The sequence below is a fragment of the Rhinichthys klamathensis genome, unplaced genomic scaffold, assembly GCF_029890125.1.
Source record: "Rhinichthys klamathensis goyatoka isolate OS25496 unplaced genomic scaffold, OSU_Roscu_1.1 h1tg000223l_1, whole genome shotgun sequence".
In the NCBI taxonomy this organism is placed as follows: domain Eukaryota; kingdom Metazoa; phylum Chordata; class Actinopteri; order Cypriniformes; family Leuciscidae; genus Rhinichthys; species Rhinichthys klamathensis.
Window position 1 is genome coordinate 4,240,318 of NW_026606747.1, and position 22,392 is coordinate 4,262,709.

Consider the following 22,392-nt stretch of genomic DNA (forward strand, 5'->3'; position numbering starts at 1 on the left):
ACATTAATGGTAGCTAGAATGGGCCAGAACTGAGTTATGCTGCTTCGGAATAGCGGTAAACCATCTATACTGAACTGCAGCTTAATTGTGGTCAAATTAGCAGGCAGCTTCAAAGATTTCAGTTTTGACATCAATTCAGTAGCTAGGCCAAAGTGATAATATTCCCCACCTTCCATTTTCTCAGTTTTTATTTCACCTTGTGTCTTGAGAATTGTCCGAGCATCTCCTGGCAATACTGGATGAAACACTCGCAAAATGCTCAAGAGTGCAGTCAATGCTGCTAATGAGACAGAAAAGGAAGAGGCCCAAAATCTTAGGCTCGTCACTAACTCTGATGTTGGAGCTTCAGCATCAGAATCATCTGATTCTAAATCAACAGGCCTAGCTGATGGACAGTCGTAAACAGACTCCAATGACAGATGGGACTCACTGAATGCTGACCTCTGCTCAAGTTCCCCTATACTTGGTTGCTCCACAACTGAGCCAGATTCTGAAACACCTGACTCCAATGCTACACTTGGGCATTCAACATGTTCCAGTTCTGCAACAGAGTTGCCTTGCATGTTGGAACCAGTATAGGTTTTCTCATACTGCTGCAGGATTTCTGACTCTGTGGCCCTAAGCATTGATTTAATTTTCCGCCTCTTTGACCAGCGTGATGTCATTGTGTAAGTGCAAGTGGTGCAAGTTGTTTGCAGAATGAAATAAAAAATGTTGTTTTGCTTACTTGGTCTGCAAATCTGTAAAAGAACAGAAAAGACAAAAGTCAGAGATATAAAAGCAATTAAAATTCACAATCACACAGTGTGACTGTACTTTATACATATGTACTCAGGTAACCAATCTGTTATCTGTTATTAAAAATATAAGAACAAATAAATTTTCATATAAACAACATAATAAAAAATTTTTTTTGTATCTACAGTAGATTTAACTGTAGCATTCAAGAAATAAAAATAAAAATAAAAAACGAAATACACTTTAATGTAGGCCTTTAAAATGTACAATTCTCATTAAAGCTAGTGAATTATGCCCCCTCTACTGGACTTCCTCGCCCCCTCAGATTACCATAAATGTTAAAGTGATTTTAATGATAAAATATGCTATTTAAAAATCACATTTTCCAATGGCATTTTCTTCCTATAGTGAATATCAAGCTAAAATAGCAATATTTTAGTTAAGGACAGTCTTAGGGAAAGTCGAATTTTGATTGGTCGTTTGAAACCAGAGAAAATGTGAAATAATCGTATGCGTTTTTTTCGTATTCTTCTTTCGATGGCTCTGAATCATCAAAACACCTCTCAAAATACTTGCTATGGATGCGAAAAACGCAGAAAGTCGAATCCGATCCTAATTTTTAAATGACAGACGAAAGTTAAGGAAGCATTGTGCAAACGTGATTGACAACGTCGTGGGGTCATATATTTATTTTTTAACGTTGCGAAAATTACACCGTGCTAAGACCTTAACTGCTGAGGTGGTTTCACTCATCAAAAAGAAGATTGCAGCTCTACTGAGGCTAAAGGTAGGGCATACAATTACATAGTTTGCTCGTGATTTAAAAGGTTTGATAATTAGTGGCAGTTGTAGCTGTTCAGATTCTTTTGACTGTAATGTTCCGTTAAACGGGTTGCAACAAACTGAGCATGTGTTTTTTGTTTGTTTGTTTTTTACTCTTGCTGTTGTTCGCAGGCCTTCAGGCTCCCTTTCTGAAAAATAAAACAATGCTTGTGTGCATGAACACAAGTAACAATAACCATTATATAGATTTAAAAATGAATGTGACGGCGCATGCGCGGGCAAAACTGATAAAACTGGCTCTGTGGCTGAGGCTCTGCAGACAGATATTATTGGCTGGCGCCGGTACTGGTTCAGCACAAGAAATAAATTAATACAAGCATGTATGGAACAACATTATAGTGAGTAAATCATGACGTATTTTTGTGTATCTGGCAGCTTATTAGCACAGTCAGACGCGAAAGATTAAGTCCAGTTGTCAGCAGCCTTGGCGCCAGAACATTTTAACATGGTGGGCTATCCACGGGGGGCACATGAGTTTAAGTGGCCGTTTAGAAATTGCATTTGTGTAAAAAATAATAATAAAAAAAACACATTTCAGCGCTAGATCGCCTCTTATTAAACTAACGAACAAAATTGATGCTCAGCTAGTTAACTGGAGATGTTATATTTATTTGTATTGGTACATTCGTGCCGCAAGATGTTTCTATATGAAGTATGTGGGGCTAAGTCCCCCCTTGACGCCAGGCCTGGTTGTCAGGCGCTTCCCCGCGCTCAGAAAAGGTGCACGTCAGAACAGAACGCCAATGTTTTCCTCAAAAGCAGATCTTGGTGAAGATCATCAAAAATCGTGATATCGCATAAGCACTAGTATAAAACGACTTATCATTTCTGAAAACAAACACAATGGAGTTGACTGTATCGCACATAATTATCGCAGCCCTGCTCGAGGATTATTAATATTTTGCATTTGTATTACGACGAGATGGTCTAATCGGCATTTCCAGCTACAACTCGAGACAGTTCTGCATTGAATAAAGTAAAGGTACGTCGTCTTCTGTGTAAATCTGGCCCGCGCGGTCACTTCTGTGGGTAGCGCTAGGTGGAGCATTGCTAGCGTTGGTTTCGCCAATGGTCAGAAGAAATAGCAGTGCTGTGTTAATAGATTTCACGACACTAGTAGCAGCTATGCATTTTGAGCTAGCTATCACAAAAATAGACTGGAGTCGGAGGTTTTGCTAACTTTATAACCTAGAAGAGAACCAACAAGTACTTTTGGCAGATTTTGACACAGTGGTAAAACAAAAATCTATTTCAGTGACTGCAGCACTGCGTCGGTTACTACACTAACCATCATGTTAACAATCAGCCTAACAGTATTTGATTTGGTTCGATTCATTCATATCAAACATTAAGCAAGCTTCCCATAAGAAATTTTACCATGGTATTTTTGACAGTACCATGGTACATGCACCATGGTATATATAATAGTATTTTTAATAGTACAATGGGACATGTACCATGGTATATATATGTGTACCATGGTATTTGTACCATACCTACAACTGTCAAATTTACAATGGTACATGAAGTAAAATATTTAGCTCAGGCAAATAAAAACACAGTAACTGTAAATTTTTTTTTCATTTTATTACCCCCCCCCCCCCCCCCGTAGATTTAGCAGGATTTTCTTTTCACTATCTTGCCCGCATTAGATAACTTCTGGCGGATTTTCATTTATTTCATTTATTTATTTAAGGACAGTGCACATTGATTAACATTTCTGTATGAATGTTAATCAAAAGGATGAATCCCTTTATTTCAGCATCATTCTTTTCAGGGAAGACAGATTTAACTTCACCTAAAGAGAGAAAAGAAGTAAAGGAAAGGAGAACAGACAAGTTACAGATTGACACATAGATCTACAATATATTTACAGATGGCACATTAATGATTGCCACTGAAGAAAAAAAATACTTACAAACAATCTTCTTAACATCTTCATGAGGGAGTGATGGTTGTGTCTCCCCCTTACTTGATGACCCAAGCCCAGTCACACTGTGAGCTGCCATGAATGCGGTGGTGTACAGACCATGCATCAAATCATTTGTGTATTTAGCTGCTTTAACCTTGTTGCAGCGGTCCCTGATTGCCTGTGGAATATCCTAAGAACATAAATTGGTATCACATTGGGTCATATTACCAAAGCTTGTTAAGAAATAGCAGTATTGGGTTCAAAGGGGTACAACTAAAATGAGTTAGTAAGTTAGTTAATCTTCCTATTTATCTCAGATTTCTATTTGCAGAAGTTCCCTGGTCCCACTTTATAATATACTTCTGTTATTAGTGAATATAAAACTTACCAGACAGATAGCCACAAAAGAACAGTCATCCACAAGCAGCTGTGTTCTGGAAGACTGCATACAGTATTTAAAAAGCACAGAAGTATGTTACTCACAAGAAACTAACAAGAGGACAGACATAAAAAACAGATTTGATTTATAACCAAGAAAAACACCAACATATAAAAGCTAATTCAAATGAACCATTAAACAACAACATATCTGCATATGTACCTGCAAACTGGGTCCAAACTGCGCCATACATGGTGCTTCTGCCACATCATTGTTGTCTTTCTGTATCTACGCATTAAAGGGATAGTTCAGATATTCTGAAGTGGGGTTTTATTAAGATACTTATCCAGATGACACGGCCCAGATTGGAAATCTGACAGCCATCTACTGTTTGTAAAACACTGACTATTGATAAGAACACATCCTAACTATCCATTTCAATTGACTTTGTTTATAAAATAAACATTATTTTTTAAACATTGTAACTATAGCAGACATAAAGACATACAGTAGCAGATGAAAAAAAATATATATATATATTAGGGATGACCCCGAATAGTAGAACATTCGATGCTTCGATAGGAGGAGCCTGATTCGACTACCAATCTCACGGTTGATTCTTCGCAGAGGTTATGATTGTGCTCAATGTCTGATTTCATATAGAACTACCGGTTTTCTGTCAATACGTTAATATAGGAGGAGCCTATTATGATAATGCTGTCAATACAAATGTGCAAAGGAAAATATTTTTAACGTGCGTGAATAAATCCAAACACCCTGTGACAGATTTAAGTTTCACTTTCGATCCGTGACCGAGAGAGGAGCGTTTTGGCGGCAGGGATTTAAATCTTTAAAAATGTATGGATAAGAAAATATAAAGTGTGGATGCACACCATCAGAAAGGATATTCTCCAAGGCTGGATTTAGCATCAGGAAACCATGATCGCACTTCTGCCGGCCAACGGTAACAAGTTGTTTTTCCTCGGGTCATTCTAAAACGCTTAACATGAAAAAAGCTTTTAAAATGCTTAAATGGCACTTTTACGTGGCTTAATGTATGTAGTACATATCTTATTAAGAAACCATAGCCTACTATGTGCAGAAGAGCAGAACCCAGAATATGAACACAACGTGTTCCTCTTATAGAAAGTCACGTAAAGCGGTTTCTTTATAATAACGGTTTTCAATGGGAGGAAAATTAACGTTTAATTAAACGCGTTGCGTTCATCTGGGCTCGTCTGCTTTTCTGTAGGCTATACAGTATGCTTTATTAATAAGGTGTACAGAATTTGATCTTTTAATATAATCGTCTTAGGACATTAAGCCGTTACGTTTTTCATGTGCGTTTTAGAATGTATTTTATCCGAGCACACAATTTGAAAAGACTCAAACGGACACAGAGACACAGACAGAGTGAAAGACTAGATTTATTTTGTCTCGATCAGGAAGGGTACAAGTGATTTCAAAACATTTCAGCCGGTTCTAATTAGATTTTTGGATGCTGTGAACATGTTTAGCTAAACTGTCACTCGAGTTTAGCGTTTATTGTTGTTTCTGCAGTTAAAAAGACAAAGTTGACAATTCTGGCTATACTTTCGTATTTTAAGAATTTCTTTATTTTTATTTTATTTATTGATCACTCAGGGTGATCTAATTTAACTATTTGTGACTTGTGTTTTGAATATAGCTATGTTCCCCTGCACTTAGGCATTTTGCACACATTTGTTCTGCATCCTGTGACTTGATTCTGACTTAGTTCGGTTTGTATTTTTATTTTTTAGAAAGGTATATTCTGTTCTAATTTAATTCTGTAAATTTATTGTTGATTATTTTTCGGTGCATCGATGTTGCGCTCTGTACTTAGAGCCTGCTCGCACAGGCAATTTAGCTGATTTAATTTGATTTGCATGTGAAATGCAAATCCTGTCTGCAGTCTGGCCTTTCTGCAGTTATTTATGTTATTTCTTAGTTTTATTGATCCGAAATGTTTTTATACATTTTCTTCTATATCTTTGTGTGATGTTCTGGACATCGCGGCTTTAAAATGTTAAAGCCCCGCCCCCTCCCCAACACCACACACGGTTCGACTATTAGTCGACTATAGGGAAGACTTGACGAATCTGATTCGACTATGAAAATCCTTAGTTGGGGACACGCCTAATTTATATACACACACAGCATACCATGGTCCTTGGGAAAGATTGCTTGTTTGGCTGAGTGATAAGCCGCTGCATTGATGAAATCATCTCAGGAAGACCTAGATTTACAGTGTCTGTTAGCAATTCCTACTACAAAACAAGATAAATAGTCTACAGCCCAGCATATTAAAAAGGTCCGGGAAAATCACCTCAGGTAATACTAATCCCGTGCGAATAGTTTTACTGAGATTTCTTGTCCCATGCAAATTGGCCATTAAAGGGATAGTTCACCAAAAAATTTAAATTAGCAATTACTCTCCCTCATGTTGATCCAACCCCGTAAGACTTTCGTTCATCTTCAGAACACAAATTACGATATTTTTCATTAAATCTGAGAGCTGTCTCACTCCTCCATAGGCTTCTATTGTAATTGAAACTTGCCAGCCCAGGCAATTAGAAAAGACAATGTTTATAATAGTCCAAGTGACTACAGTAGCTCAACTATAAGTTTATCAAGTGAAGAAAATACTTTTTGTGCGCAAAAAAAAAAAAGAAGAAAAAAAGAAGAAAATGAATAGTTAAATGAAGTCATTATTTTTGTTGTTTTTTTGTGCACAAAAGGTATTCTCATCACTTGATAAACTTATAGTTGAGCTACATCGCTGTGGGAACGCCTCTGCGTGATTGCTTCGTGAAGCACATATGGAACCAATAGCGATGATGCAGCGGTTCTTCAGGGAACTAAGGTTACATGCATAACTGAGACGTTTTTTTTTTCTGTATTTCTTGTTAGCATTGTCAACAAAGGATGAGATGCAAGGAGCTTCCTCCAAAATGCGAAGTATGATTGTTAACCCTGACTCTTCTGATGAAGTAGACAACCTGAATGAAAAAAAGGGGAAAAGAAGGGCAAGAAAGGAAAAGAAAAAAAGGCAAACAAAGTTGACTCTTCATCCTCTTCCAATGAATCAGTATCTTATTCCACCTCTGATTCATCTGTTTCGTCTTCACCCCACAAATCAAGGAAACATAAGAAAAAATCAAAGAAAGCTGGACAAAAAATGCAAAAAAGCAGAAGAGGTATGTTCTTATTGTTACATCTGTGGCAGTGCCTATGTAAATGATATTGATATTTAAATTGATATTGAAAAAAATGACAAACCTTTGTGTGACATGTAATGTGCCTTGGATTTTCCACATTATTAAGAGTTCTTTCTGCTCTCAAATAGCATTAAGTATTGTGTAATTTAATATTTAAAATACATTTCTTGAATTTCAAATTTGATTTGTGAATAAGTTCAAGCACACTATTTGGGACACTGTTTTGGTATTGCATTGTTTTGAATCCTATCGAGAACGTTTCATCGTATCATATCATGAAAATTATGTATTGTTAGGAAAAAGTAAAAAAAATATATATATATTTAAAAAATTATATATATATATTAGTGCTGGGCCGTTATCGGCGTTAACGTGCTGCGTTAACGTGAGACTCTTATCGGGCGATAAAAAAAATATCGCCGTTAATCAAAGTTGGGTTGGGATCATAAATAGCTTTTTCGAATATCGTTATATATTCGCGCAATTCTAATGTGTAGTATGACGCCGCGCCTACTGTCACAGATCGCGCAGTAGGGTATTTTCCTGTCAGGGACACAAGATGTACTTTTACTTTGTTACGTTGGGCGACGTTCCTCTCGTTACTTTATTTTAATGCAATACGTTGTTAAATGAGTTTATTCCAAGCGCGCTGTGTCCTTTGTATGGGCATGAGCGATGCTCATTTACAAATGAATCACTCTTTTGAGTCGATTCTGTTCAAAGACTTCATCAAACAAGTTGTCAGATGATCTGTCTAAATCGGTTCGCGAATCAGTTGATCTGTTCAGTTCCTCGCGCACTGAATCGTCTGAAGCGCTTTCAATTCACACTCGGAGTCGAAACAGGAAGATTTAAGAGCATCAAGAGCGTTGGATGAAGTGGCCGATCTACAGTCTAGTCTAGTGAATACAAATCTGCAAATGCATCATATTATTGCCAGCGATGAAGATCTTTATTAGTTGAACATCTTCGTAAGCTGTCTGTGAATGAATGATTCCACAGGACGATACATTCGATTTCATTCAGGTAATACATTGTGTGTGTATTGCGCGTGTATTGCGCAGTGGCATAATCACACGAATAGTTTACATTGATTGAAACTAATTTGTTTAAAAATGAGGCTATTGCAGTAACAAGGCAGGTTCACATAAAATTCTTATGACATATGATGACATTATTTTTTGATCTAACGAGCATTGGCGATGCAAAAACGGACTGTCGTGCGTATTGTTTTTCTTCTTCTTCCAATTAGCCTACTATGTTAAAAAAAGGACGAAAACATGTTACTTGTTCAATTAATAAACAGTAAATTTTTTTTGACGATATTCGACTTTTGCTCCTCGATTGTCGAATGGGATTTTTGGCAGAAATGCACATCCCTACGCGAGGCAAACTAACTTTTAGTCATTATTTGGGTAGCACACATATTCTGAATGCCTTCGGGAGAATTCAAATGAGCCATTTTAATCTAGATTAATCTAGATTAATTTCAATATTAATCTAGATTAAAAAAATTAATCTATGCCCACCTCTAATATATATATATATATATATATATATACACTCACCGGCCACTTTATTAGGTACACCTGTCCAACTGCTCGTTAACACTTAATTTCTAAGCAGCCAATCACATGGCGGCAACTCAGTGCATTTAGGCATGTAGACATGGTCAAGACAATCTCCTGCAGTTCAAACCGAGCATCAGTATGGGGAAGAAAGTTGATTTGAGTGACTTTGAACGTGGCATGATTGTTGGTGCCAGAAGGGCTGGTCTGAGTATTTCAGAAACTGCTAATCTACTGGGATTTTCACGCACAACCATCTCTAGGGTTTACAGAGAATGGTCCGAAAAAGAAAAAACATCCAGTGAGCGGCAGTTCTGTGGGCGGAAATGCCTTGTTGATGCCAGAGGTCAGAGGAGAATGGCCAGACTGGTTCGAGCTGATAGAAGGGCAACAGTGACTGAAATAACCACTCGTTACAACCGAGGTATGCAGCAAAGCATTTGTGAAGCCACAACACGCACAACCTTGAGGCGGATGGGCTACAACAGCAGAAGACCCCAACGGGTACCAGTCATCTCCACTACAAATAGGAAAAAGAGGCTACAATTTGCAAGAGCTCACCAAAATTGAACAGTTGAAGACTGGAAAAATGTTGCCTGGTCTGATGAGTCTCGATTTCTGTTGAGACATTCAGATGTTAGAGTCAGAATTTGGCGTAAACAGAATGAGAACATGGAACCATCATGCCTTGTTACCACTGTGCAGGCTGGTGATGGTGGTGTAATGGTGTGGGGGATGTTTTCCTGGCACACTTTAGGCCCCTTAGTGCCAATTGGGCATCGTTTAAATGCCACAGCCTACCTGAGCATTGTTTCTGACCATGTCCATCCCTTTATGGCCACCATGTACCCATCCTCTGATGGCTACTTCCACCATGTCACAAAGCTCTAATCATTTCAAATTGGTTTCTTGAACATGACAATGAGTTCACTGTACTAAAATGGCCTCCACAGTCACCAGATCTCAACCCAATAGAGCATCTTTGGGATGTGGTGGAACGGGAGATTCGCATCATGGATGTGCAGCCGACAAATTTGCGGCAACTGTGTGATGCCATCATGTCAATATGGACCAAACTCCCTGAGGAATGCTTCCAGCACCTTGTTGAATCTATGCCACGAAGAATTGAGGCAGTTCTGAAGGCAAAAGGGGGTCCAACCCGTTACTAGCATGGGGTACCTAATAAAGTGGCCGGTGAGTGTATATATATGTGTGTGTGTGTGTGTGTGTGTGTGAGAGAAATAGTCTTATTTGAGTTATTTACCAATCATGCACCTTTGTTCTCTCCCAGTGTTTCTACCAGAGCATGCAATCCAAAGATATAAAAAGGTCCTGCAGTACTTGCAACAGGGAATCACCAAAAAGCTGGCATACCACAAGTGTGGGGTTGACCGCAAAACAATAGTGGATACTGCAGCGATAGCTGAGCTAGAGTCTTGTGACGGTGAAGCCTACAAGACCTTGCGTGAAACACTCCACAGAGGCCAGAAACTGTCATAGTTTGCAGAACAATGCAAAGAAATGTGCATGAAGGAGACACTTTAAAGTGTCATTGAGCAAAAAAAGAAAAATGGCTTGCTCATTGACCTTTGCCAAAAACAAAAGTAACTTTTGTTCAAAAGTGTGTGTTATGGCCCAGCTCAAAAGCCACAACAAATAGAGGAAACCACACTCAAAGGAATACCCCCCCCCCCCCCCCCCCCCCCCCCCCCCCCTATAAAGACAGGGTCCCCACTGGAACCCTGGCCAACAACCACTATAAACGCATAACATTTTAGCTTTTTTTTTTTTTTAACTGGACAGGTCTTAACTTATTTCTCAAAGTCATACTTACACAACTGTCGATACACTCAATAAAGTCTTTTGAACAGTACTTGCTCAGACATGCTCCATCCTGTAGCCTCACAACTCATCCCTGCAACTGGTACCTGGAAGCGATTTAAGAGTGAGATAGAGACACCAGAACGAAGAATTATAGAACAATCACTGACATGGGGCTCTGGACAAAGCATCCGCAACAATGTTATCTCTACCCTTTACATGACGTATATCCAAGTTGTATGACTGAAGAAATAACGACCACTTAATAAGTCTCTGATTTAGGCAGCGCAACGAGTTAAAAAATGTCAATGGATTGTGATCTGTATAAATGATCACTGGGCCTGAACCAACATACACCTCGAAGTGTTGTAAAGACAAAATCAGAGCCAACGCTTATTTTTCAATTACCGAATAATTCAACTGATGTTTGTTGAATTTTTTCGAATAAAAACCCACAGGTCGGTCAATACCAAACTCATCTTGCTGTAACAACACCCCACCTGCCCCCACATGACTAGCATCCACCTGAAGTTTAACCCTCTGGGGTCTGAGGTGTTTTCGGGGTCCTTGAGATGTTTTGGCATGCTCTGACATTTCTGCTTTTTTCAGTTGCTTATAAACATATTAATGGCACAGGTGAAATTACACTCTATATAGCACACACAGGGCTACCATAATATGTGAGCAACATGTATGTACATGTTTGTATTTTTGAGAGAATATTGTTTATGCGTGGTTATTGAAAAAACTAAAAAATAAAGTTTCTAATATAAGGCCACAAATAACATACTAAATATCTGCCCACAAGACTTTTGACTAGTGGATGTTGTCGCCTAGAGTTTTTGCTTCAAATTGATCTGAAAATCATTCTGTCTAATCATTCACATAAAACAATAGATTGTTTTAAATTGTGAAAAACATTTTTTTGTTTGCAAAGGCAATATGCGGATGGGCGGAACGGCCCAACCCCCTCATGAATAATTAGGCAGTTCTCACCTGAGCAGACTGCATACTAATGAGCCTTTCATTCAGGGGTGACACACAAGAAAGAATGCAAGGACAATATATATATAAATAAATAAATATTTATACACACACACACACACACACACACACATATATATATATATATATACAAACAATCAAAATATAAATGAAAGCCAAAAGCACATTTTTAGTCACACCTTTTAGCCATCCACATACCATTTTTAGCCATCCACCGCGGTAAAAATAAACCAGTCGCATTTCAAAGTCGTTCGCGAAATGACCGCCAGGTGGCGCAAAGGGACATTTAGCAAAACGTAAGTGGGGCTAATGTCTGTAACCTATGGATGAAATACTACAAGTTATGGTAATTTCCAAATAAGCCTACAACAAACATTTATAGCCTACTCCGTAATTGTTGGTCATACAGATAAGATATAATCTTTTAAAACTGTAAAAGGCTAAAGTATAGGCCTACACTCACAGGCTAAAGACAAAACGTTTTCTCGCTCATGTGAGAAACCGACGTTTGGGTATTTCTCAGTGAGAAAATTCTTAGCCGAGCGGTAGAACTTACAGTTCCTCATCAAGATGACACGGGTTCAAATCCCGCACAAACATGGTATGTTGTAAGTTTTATATTTATTTAGATTTGTCTAGCTCTAAAACTCTGTTACACCATACAGTTTTTTTGCTTATATTTATAAAATACAATTATCATGCATTTCCATTTTACACTACAAAATAGTATCCAACAGAACGACTTTGCATGTAAAAAATAAATTATATATAGCCTATATATATATATATTATTATTATTTTTTTCAGGGCTGCCAACTCTCACGCATTGAGCGTGAGACTCACGCAATTGACCCAAATCTCAGGCTCTCACGCCACACCCCCGATTTCTCACGCTGAAGTGTCAACCCGGTCGGTCAAATTCCTAAAAGATATAGTTTTATCTATAGATCTACCTGTTGAGCCACTCGTGATTGACTAGTTATACCGCAAATTAGTTAAAATATCCCGTAGGCCTAATCTATCTAGAGCATGCGAGACAGATATTGTGCTCCAAACCATGCGCGCGCATGGCAGAGAGGTCTGTTCCCTACAACCTAGAGTTTTTAAAAACATGGTTTTAGGTAAAGTGTGATTTGCCAGGGGGGATTGGGATTTCCTTCTGGTCTGAACATCCCTGCTTCTGCTGAATTATTTTAATCCCCACACCCCTCCCTCCACAGCTAATCAAGCTATAGGCTACTTCACCAATATCAAATATATAAAATAGAGATATGCAACAGGCACGTTTAAACGACAAACAATAAAATCAAAACCAGCGTTTCAGTTGTTCATTAGTTCCAGTGGCCTTAATGCATGCACGGCTTTTCAAAAATTCACAAAGCGTGTTGAGATTATTTTGAATGAAATATTGAAGTTTATAATTTAGTGTTTTGGCACACCACGCCGAGTGGCCCTATGCATTTTTCTAAAGTCGGGTTTTATTCTGGCATGGTGAGTTAGTGTTCGACAAACGCGGCGGCGCGTTCATTTAGATTAATTTATTTTTCTCATTATTACAGCTAAAATATCTTAATAGGCGACTCCGTAATTTTTTGGTCATACAGATAAGAGTAGAGTAGCTTACATCGTTCAAAACTGTAAACTTGTATTCATATTAGGCTAACGACAAAAACAGTATATCTGTCGTCTCTGTCTCCGGGAACTGCGCGTCACAAAAATGAACCGAAAGCCACTTCAGCTCAGTCACGATAAGAAATCGGCTATGTCTAAAGCCTTTAAATGTCTAAATATTTAGGCTAATAAATGTTATCTGATTATGTAGGCTAATCCATATGAAAACGAGAGGTACAGAGGATCTCAAACATATAATGTAAGCGCTTCCCAATGAGAAAATGACTAGACAAGGGTGAAAATCTCGCTCTAATTAAATGTAGGCTAAATCGCCCTGAATTAAAATGTAAAAACAGATCAAATAATGTATTTGTCGAAATGTTGCGATATTGTTTCATTTAAGTTCATAATTATTCTATAAATGTTATTTAATTTAGCAGCATTACCACGAAGCACCGTGTTTCGATATTTATTTGAATAATACAAAAAATAAAAACTTAATTCACAAATTGCATGCCTGGTTGTAAGGATCCAAAGATCCCTGTAGACTTTAATATTGAGTTGAACATTTTGTTCATGACAACAAATTAACATGCGTTTTTTCAGATTATATTTAGTTTTGCTTGGAAAAAGCTGGCCCAAACCAGTTTTATTTCATCAATTATTGAAATAATGAAATATTTCATTAATAATGAATGTTCTCATAATAGTAATAAACTTTTATGACAGAAATATCACTAGGCTACATGTAACTTAAATCATTTAATTCCTTCATTATCAACACTGTCTAGAATAGCGATTTAAGTGTGAATTGCGACTTCTCTTTGTGTTAAGTCAGCCTCAGACTCCGATAGCCTGTGGGGGGGGGGGGTTGGAGGGACAGTTGCTGGACAAAGGTGTTAATGTTCCTCTTTCATATGGAGAGTGTCGGACAGCCTGATGAGCAGGCAAAATTATTGTAAGGATAAATCTGTGTCCAAATGTAGGCCCCATATCTTATTACATTATAAATATTGTAGTTTATTTATTGTAGATTATTTACAGTTTTTTTCACACAAAATTTCAATTGAAGTTATTGTAAGGTGAATTCAACAAGGCATGCTGTGTCTTTGAAGCAACAATTAAAGGCTAAATAATTTTTTCGTGATTTGTATGCCTGACACGCAGCGACATATGCAGTATTATCAGCTGTATGATGTGTTTTTACCATGAAATGTTTAATTTCGAGAGAGACCCGGCGCGCGCGAGGGAGACTAAATAAACTTGTTAAAAAGAGATCCAGCGCGAGAGAGGCAAAGAGAAACACATGTTTTTAATTTAATTATGTTTCTTTGGACAATTTTCGTTTTGTACTGTTTTAATTGTTTAATTTAGCTGTAATTTCTTTGGCAATACAAATTTAAAATGTCGCAAGAATAAGATTAGCCTAGTGTTTCTTATTTTGCATCGCAACCCGATGCAACCCTGTTTTAAATTTAAAAAAACTGTCCCAACACTTTATTTAAACCTTGAAATGTTCGAACTTGGTTTCAAACTTAAGTAATTTTAGTGTTCTTTTACATTACACAATAATTTAGCAGACTAAAGACGAGCTTCTTCATTTTCAGTTTCTGATGCAATCGGCTGACAATCTTCCTTCATCAGTTTTTGTCGTTTGTGCAGCGGCTGCGGTTCTAAAGGAATGTAGCAAATTTATGTTGTAATGATAATTAAACAAAACTCTTGACTTTAAATAAGTAAACAGTTATAAACAGTCACCTATTTAAGCATCAAGGTGGTAAAATATAAACGCTGTAGGACAACATCGGTTAACAACATGTAGGCCTATGCTACAATGAGATTCGATCTCGGGTCTATTGAAGCTCCTCGAAGCTCGTGTTATTGCGTTGATTACTGAGCTACCGTCTGTACGCTGATATTTTTGCAAAGCCTGTATAATGTATGGCTAAATAATGTTTTCATTATTTATTCAATTACATTTCAGTAGCTTAATTTCAGTATTGTGATTATGAATTATTTTAACTACGTTTCACTTGTTGAATTCATCTGCTACCAGCTTTCAATCGCTCTGAATCAGCGCGGTGCGGCAGCAGATTACGCATTAGAGAAAATAAACCGGAATAAACGAACACTTTTCAGAGTCTATGATTGTAGCGCCTCTTAGCGGTAAAAGGCAGCAAATACACCACACATTTTACCGCCGCGGTGGAACGGCTGATGTGGGCATTGTCATGGCTTGCCTCGACATTTGCGTTTGAATAGCGCGCGTCCTCCGTGGGCGTGTCAGATTAACGCGTAATGAAGTGTAATGAGCTGGGGGAAAAAATACTGACAGCACTCTCTTTTCATACAGATTGCATAAACTGAGAATATTTGTTTTTTATATAGATTACTTCATTTAAAAGAAGAGAATTCAAGCTTCATAAAGAAAAATCTCTCGTGCCTGTGTGACAAGTAATCGCGGAGTAACAGTTAATCTTAGGACGCGTTTCAGAATGGACTTCACTGACAGAGAGAACGCAGAACTCGCATCATGTTTGTTTTTCTTTATTTGGTGAAAAGCACAAGACTTTGTTTTTATTGTGAGTATCCACAAAAAAAATAGAAACTTAACAGGATCTAATGATGTATCACACTTATATGTAAGATCAAAATCAACTGAGTATTTTGAGTCTCTTTTGCACTGATAAGAAAAAAGGCGAGACAATCGCGCCGGCGCGATAGCCGACCCCAGGGGGTTAAATGGTCTGCCCATTAAAGGAGCAGCCAAAACAGGAGCATTGCACAAAATTGCCTTCACATTCTCAAAAGCTGTCTGGCAGACAGGAGACCAGATGTATTTTACCTTACCCTTCAAAAGATCTGTCAATGGTGCTACCACAGTTGAAAAATATCTACAGAAACCTCTGTAGTAACCCACCAAACCCAGAAATCTCATAAGATCTTTTTTCGTAGCTGGAGGAGGATAACACTCAACTGCCTGTACTTTTGCCTGCAATAGACGCACTGTACCCTGCCCAACCTGCCGACCAAGGTATGTCACTGTCGCTCGTGCAAACTCACACTTTGCTAAGTTTATCGTGAGGCGTGCCTCAGCCAAACGTTTAAACGGTCTTCTCATGTGCAGCGTGTGAAAGCACTAAGTATCAGAATAAATAACCACATCACCTAAATACACTGCACAGCCTTGCAAATTTCCAACAACTTTATTCATCAACCGTTGAAAAGTTGCAGGTGAATTTCGCAACCCAAAAGGCATAACTGAATAAGAATATAGCCCAGTTGGCGTGATAAAGGCTGCGATCTCTCGTGCTCTTTGAGACAGAGGGACCTCCTAATAACCTTTCAACAGGTCAAATTTGCTGATGAATTTCGCAGCACCAACTTGGTCAATACAGTCGTCTATTCGTGGCAGAGGATAAGAATCTGGCTTAGTGACACTGTTGACCTTCCTAAAATCAGAACAAAACCGAGGGGTATTATCTGATTTCGGAACCAGTAAGCAAGGTGACGCCCAACTTGATGATGACGGTTCAGCAATACCATTTTTCAACATATAATCAACTTCAGCATCCAAAACTTTACGCTTTTCCGGGCTCACTCGATAAAAACGCTGTTTAATCGGCTTTACATCTCCCACCACTTCGATGTCATGCTCCAAAACATGTGTACGAGATGGCACATCTCCAAACAGACTGGAATACTCCTGTATAACCTCTATTAATTCTGTACACTGAAGCTCTGACAAGTGAGACAATACACTGTTCAACTCTGAAAGTACCTTAGAGTTTTTAAGCCGACCAGTTAACAATGCAGAGTCATGACTTGGTAAATCATCCTCACAAACAGTTCCACTACCAGACATTAGTGTGTTACAAACACACACTGGATGAACGTCATCTGCCGGTGGACTCAGTTCCTGAGATACCCGGACATGATATGCTTTCAACAAGTTGACATGACAAAGTTGATGGTTTTTCCTACGTTCTGGAGTGGCAATCAGATAGTTTAGCTCTGACAATTTCTTCACTACTGTGTACGGGCCTAAAAACTTTGCTTGCAATGGTGAACCAACAATAGGTAATAATGCCAAAACCTGGTCACCCTCACAAAAGCTACGCTGCTCTGCTCTACGGTCATAAAGACGTTTCATCTTCTCCTGTGCCGAAGTCAGCTTTTCCCTGGCTAACTCCGTAGCACAGTAAAGTCGATGTCTAAAACCATTGACATAATCAATCAAATTTTGAGGTGGCTGAGACTCTTTCCACTCATTTTGCAGAGCAGCTAGAGGTCCCCGCACAGTATGACCGAAAACCAAATCGTTTGGACTGAAACGTGTACTCTCCTGCACAACCTCTCTTGCTGCCAGCAACAACCATGGTAATCCATCCTCCCAATCAGCATCCATCTGCACACAGTATGCCCTCATCATTGATTTTAAAGTCTGATGGAACCGTTCCAGCGCTCCTTGGCTTTGCGCATGGTAGGCAGAAGACTGGTTGTGCTGCACATGCAACAGTTTCAATACCTGTGCACAAATGAGAGGAGAAATTCGACCCTTGGTCACTCTGAATGGTTTTAGGTATGCCGAAGATGGATATAAACTGACCCAGAGCCAGCACAACTGCTTTTGCTGTTAGCGTACGTAATGGATATGCTGCTGGATATCTGGTACTACTGCACATAACAGTTAACAAATACATTGCACCTGACCTTGAAAGAGGGAGAGGACCAACACAATCAACAATCAGGTGCTCAAATGGCTGGCTTACCACAGGGATCGGATACAGGGGAGCAACTTTAAATCCCTGATTTGGCTTGCCAGTTAACTGACAAGTGTGGCACGTTTTGATGTAACTCGCAACACTCTTCTTAACCCGCGGCCAAAAAAAATGTCTGAGAACACGATCATACGTTTTGCCAACCCCCATGTGCCCCGACTCATCATGAGCAACCCGCAAAACCAAATCACGAAATTTGGAGGGCACAACAATCTGATACACAGGATCTCCAACAAAACCCTCACAATGTGGTAGCCACTTCCGAACCAGTACCTCATTTTGTAAGAAGTAACCATGTGCACGATTTTTCACCTCATCCACCTCTAGAACAGACTGGAACAGCTCCCCCAGCGTTACGTCAGCTCTTTGCTCACGCGCCAATTCGCTATGGGAGACAGACAAGGGAGTGTTAGACAAAGTCATTTCAAACAACTCGGATTCCTCACCCTCTGTGTTTTCCACCTCTACCGAATCTGCAATGTCAGTGGCCCGCTTCATGGCGCGCGTCACAGCGCAAGCCGTGAACACTTCAGGAAACGTCTCAGGTTACGACTGTAACCATAGTTCCCTGAGAAGGGGAACGAGACGATGCGTCATCGACGCTTTGGGAACGCCCCCAGCGTGAATGCGTCTGAGCATCAATGTCAACTAGTCCAATGGAAAGAATGAGCGTCACGGGCGGGTGACGTCATGACCAGGAAGGCATAAGAGCACATCCGGTGAAACGCGGCATTAGCTTCAAAAAGTCGAAGCAAGCCGATCACAGGGATGCAGGAAGTATGGCAGGGTGACGCATCGTCTCGTTCCCCTTCTCAGGGAACTATGGTTACAGTCGTAACCTGGGACGTTCCCTTTCGAGGGAACTCGCGATGCGTCATCGACGCTTTGGGAACGAGAATACCCAAAACGCCAGAATTCCAAGTACCTGAGTGTTAGTCTGTTGGAACTAAGCACTATACACCTGAGAACCTGGGGCAGCATCCAGGTCCAAACTGTAAAACCTGACGAATGTGAGCGGTGAGGACCAGCCTGCCGCATCACATACGTCTTGAAGAGAAACTCCAAATAACAAGGCTTTAGAGGCCGCCATACCCCTCGTAGAGTGAGCTCTGACCACCAAAGGACACGGCTGGTCAGAGTACTCGTATGCAAGTGAAATAGCCTCAACTATCCACTTACTAACCGTCTGTTTAGAAGCAGGAAGACCCTTCTTAGGTGATCCAAAGCAAATAAATAACTGGTCGGACTTCCTCATAGACGATGTCCGATGAACATAAGTATCCAGTGCTCGCACTGGACACAAGAGGTTCAGCCTTTCCTGGTCCGCAGATGTAAAAGGAGGAGGACAGAAAGCCTGCAGCACGATAGGCCTCGGAATCAAGGTCGGCACCTTAGGGACGTATCCCTGTTTCGGATATAAGAATGCCTTGACCATCCCCGGTGCAAACTCAAGGCAAGTGGGGGAAACCGAAAGGGCCTGAAGGTCTCCAACTCTCTTAAGGGACGAAATAGCTAGCAGAAAGATAGTCTTAAGGGTAAGAAATTTCTCTGAAACCGAATCTAAGGGCTCGAATGGAGCCCTAGACAGGCCTTCTAGTACTATTGCCAAATCCCAAGCTGGCACCCTAGTGCGAGTTGCAGGCCTCAGCCTCAATGTGCCACGAAGGAAACGTGTAATCAGGGGGTCTCGACCCAACGATGTACCCCCCACCAGGGCGTGGTAAGCCGCAATGGCCGCCACGTAAACCTTAAGTGTGGAAGGACATAAACCTGACGTAAAGCGCTCCTGCAAGAACTCGAGTACTGTGTTCACAGAACAGTTAACCGGATCCCACTGATGTCGGTGACACCATACAGAAAAAACTTTCCATTTCAGCGCATATAGTTTCCTAGTAGCTGGAGCTCTGGAGCTTAGAATGGTCTCAACAACCTCAGTTGAGAGACCACTCTCTATGAGTTGGGCCCCCTCAGAGGCCAAACCCACAGATTCCAAATCTCTGGTCGGGGGTGAAATATTGTGCCCCCGGCCTGAGACAGAAGGTCTCTCCTGATCGGGATCTCCAAGGGAGGACCGTCTAGGAGATGGATCAGGTCCGCAAACCAGATCCGACTCGGCCAGCGTGGTGCTACTAGCAGTAGGCTTATACCGTACTGGCGGACTCGCTCCAGAACTCCTGGGAGCAGAGCAACAGGGGGAAATGCGTACAGACGTAGCCTCGGCCACGTCTGCACCATAGCATCCAGCCCTAGGGGGGCTGGGTGAGTAAGGGAGAACCAAAGTGGACAGTGCGTCGTATGCTGAGACGCAAACAGATCCACCTCTGCTTGGCCGTAAAACTCCCAAATTTTCTCCGCCGGGGTGGAGTCTCCAGTCCCCTGGCCTCAGCTCCTGCCTGAATGGCAATTCGTTTTTGATGGTCAAGAAACATATTTAAAGTGATAGTTCACCCAAAAATTAAAATTCTGTCATCATCTACTCACCCTCAAGTACCCATAGTATTTTTTCCATATTATGGTAGTCAATGGGGGGCAAGATCTCCTTGGTTACAAACATTCTTCCAAATATCTTACTTTGTGTACAGAAGAACAAAGACATTTATATAGGTTTGGAATAACTTGAGGGTGAGTAAATGATGACAGAATTTTCATTTTTGGGTGAACTAACCCTTTAAGCTTTTGGTGAGTCTAGTGAGTCTGATCTCTTCTAATAAGTTAATAAATAAATAAATCTATACACGTTAATAAATACATGAGTAACAAAACAAATTTCAATTTAAAACTTTAACTCATCATGGCGTGTTCACAGAAAAATTCCGAAGTTCTGTTCACCACAGATCAAGGAAAGTCACATCCAACAAGTTCAAGTCCGACAGCTTGAGATATATGAAGTTAAAATCATTTGAATTAGTGTTCAGTTGTTTATACAAACATTTTCACTTCAGAATACATTTAAGGATCAACTGAACTGGCCAAATGTTTTTTGAACCATCAAAAAATGATGACTGTTTGAATAATGAAGCATCAGAGCTGGGATAGAGAAAAAAGAGACTTTTAGAAAATGAGATTTCGGTAACACTTTCCAATAAGGTTCATTAGCTAACATTATGTAGTGGATTGGGAATTTCCCCTATAACTCCCCCTGGGGAAGAACTGGAATTGTCTGCCCAGTAGATTTAGCGGCATCAGGTAACCTGCTGGTTGATCATTACCATGATTGGGCTTCTAAATAAAAGCGCAGCATTCAAATGGCTGGTTGTGCGCGTTGCTTTTTGCCTTCTTCCTAGTGGAGTCGTGTGGTCCGGGCATTTATTCCGTTCATTGATCGAAGGTATGTGAATTTGTGAAACGTGGAATGTGATTTCATATTATTGGTGTGTAATTTAAAGCCCATGTTCTGCAGTCACTACACAGTTCGAGTGCAGCGAGAGCCTGTACAGTCGTGTTAGAATCATTGTTAACGCAGTGAGTATGATCTCTTTTCTGGTGGACCGTTTCATGTTTATTAAAAAAAACAAAAACTTAAATCTCACGGCTGTGTGTGTGTGCGTGCAGGCCGGAGGGACGTAACAGGCTTGCTCCCAGCTCTAAACGGTGTAAACATATCTTTAATGGCAGGACACACGGACCCGGATTACGCTGCTGTTTTGTTTCCATTGTGAATTGTGTTTTATTTTGATTAACTTGTCTTGTGGTATTTTCTTTTATTAGTATTGATTTTCCTTTTTTTATATATATATAATTTGTATTTTGTAGACGAAGTGCTTCCTATTGGGGAAGTTTACTGAAGAACAAGCAATTGTTTGTACAATAATTTAGGGTATCTATATTTGCCCTTGGGGTTTATTTATAAAGTTCTTTTCTTTTTTTTGTTATCTGTAATTTAGGTAAGCGCCTGGGGGTCACCTGTGGCAATTGGTAAGGGGTACGTTGCCCACCTCTCTATTTGGGGTGTAGTGTTTAACACTTGAGTGTGTTTCTCATTTCCTTTCCAGTGTGCAACACCAATGTGTGTGTGTGGTTGTAGTGAGTGATTACTGGTTGGGGTGGGGCCGGATTCTTTTTACCTGTTAGTGTCTCTGATTTAATCTACCTGATCAGCTTGTGGTTGGTGTCCAAATGCACGACGGACAGAGGTGCCTGAACCGAATAGGATCTTCTCACAACATCTCCAGCTGAATCAACTCTATGCATAGAGTCATAGACTATGCTCCTGTGGACTCGATGACCAAGAGCTTTCAAGTGTCCTTTCATCATTCTGTAACCGGAGTGTGGAGATGTCGCCATAAGAGAGTAGCACGCGCTTCACAACATCTCCGTAAATTTTTTATATAACTTCGTCAGAACATCTCTTTAGTAATTGTTAACACTGATAACATTACAGTCCCGCATCATGCAAACTACCAGCCGACTTTAGGATTCAGTTTGTTCAGTTTTCTAAACATGCCGGGCAAATCTCAAAAAGCTCCAGACCAGGCCTTGACACCCTCTGGCGCAA